The sequence below is a fragment of the Schistocerca cancellata genome, chromosome 2 (genome assembly GCF_023864275.1).
Source record: "Schistocerca cancellata isolate TAMUIC-IGC-003103 chromosome 2, iqSchCanc2.1, whole genome shotgun sequence".
Taxonomy (NCBI): domain Eukaryota; kingdom Metazoa; phylum Arthropoda; class Insecta; order Orthoptera; family Acrididae; genus Schistocerca; species Schistocerca cancellata.
In genome coordinates this window covers 811,215,283-811,216,951 of record NC_064627.1, presented here as the reverse complement: position 1 = coordinate 811,216,951, position 1,669 = coordinate 811,215,283, and positions in this window count along the sequence as shown.

The window sequence follows — 1,669 nt, the reverse complement described above, 5'->3', positions numbered from 1 at the left end:
ATGATGATGAAATGATGGGGACAACACAAAACACCCAGTCTCCGGGCATAGAAAATCCCCAATCTGGCTGGAAATCGAACCCAGGACCCCGTGATCCACAGGCAGCAACGCTAGCCACTAGACCACGAACTGTGGGCGAAACTCCTTGTATACTGTGTGAAATTCCCCTTCTGTACCACATTATGACTTACACACTTGCTTTGTATTCTTTGCACATTTGCATCCCTTCTCTAATATACAAGTTATCCCTGCACACTGCAAACCATTTCAGTCCAATAAATGTCATGTTCGTACAAATGTGGACTCCAGCATCCATGCATATAAGGTACCGCATTGTGTATGTGCATTTCGTGTGTAAAAATAGTTGAAAATCATCTTGCAAATATCGCAATTCCCGCGAAAAGAACAGTCGAGGACAGCAATGCGAGTTAAGATCATGTGACGTCAACTGAGTTGACGTGCCGTAACGTGATGGATAATGTGAATAACTTTTGACATGACAGTGCTGTGATGGACTGTGTGAATTGGCCTCTATAGTGCAGGTTACAGCATTAGAGCTGTCACAAGAGCTACATACAGGGAAGACGAAACGCAGATGTTGCATTTGAACAAAGATTTCGCAAAGGGATAAATCAGAGACCAAAACACATCTATAAAAGAAATAACACACGAACACGAAAATGCTGTGAGCAGTGGCAAACTAACCAACTGTTGGCATGTAAATATCATTTGCAGACACGCCACTCTTCCCAGATTTTCAGAATCCTGTTTTGTTCTTTGACATAAGCATTTTGAATACCTAACTTTTAGTTTAACAGTTGCCGCATCGCACTCGGGAGCTATTTGCTGCATATTATCCAAAATCTGTACAATGATTGGTCTCACAAATCACAAAGTTTATACGATTCAAGGTTTTTATCCAACATAACAAATACCCAGTAATTATTACATCTTTTACATAAGATCTTGATTTATCTCCTCAGGATGTCCCTCCAGGTGTTTCGATCTGGCATGTCTTCTTCCTCTGCACCATGTCTTCTCATTGTTAATCATACATTTTGGAGCCAGGTAATCATAGGGCATCCTCTTCTTTTCTTTCCCTCTGATTCCCATTTCAGGATCATTTTTGCAATTCTGTTTTCCTCCATTCTTCTTACATGCCCATACTGTTATAACTTCCTTTTATCCATCACATCATGTATTTTTTCTCTTACTTCCATTTTCTTTATTATTTCATTGTTTCTTACCTTCTCTTTTCTAGAAATTCGTGCTGATCTTCTCCAGAAGTCCAGTTTTACTGTCTGCAGTTTTTTAGGTGTTTCAGATTTGTAATCCAAGTCTCCACTCCATTCATAACTACACTCTCTAGTATCGATTTATATATGATTTTTTTTTTTTTTTGGTTTATTAGATTTCTGATCCATAAGAATGAGTTGGCATTCCAATGACCTTCCTTTCACTGCTTATTCTTTTATTAATTTCTACCTCTGATTTTCCGTGCAACTCTAATATGGATCCCAAATAACAGAAAGTATTGACCTTCTCAATTTCCTTTCCATCTATGTATAAATCACCTGGGTCGTTAGTGAGGTATTCTGTCTCTGGTAATTAATCTTCACTCCCCAGTTCTGTATTCCTTTCCTAATTTGTTACACATATAAATTGCATC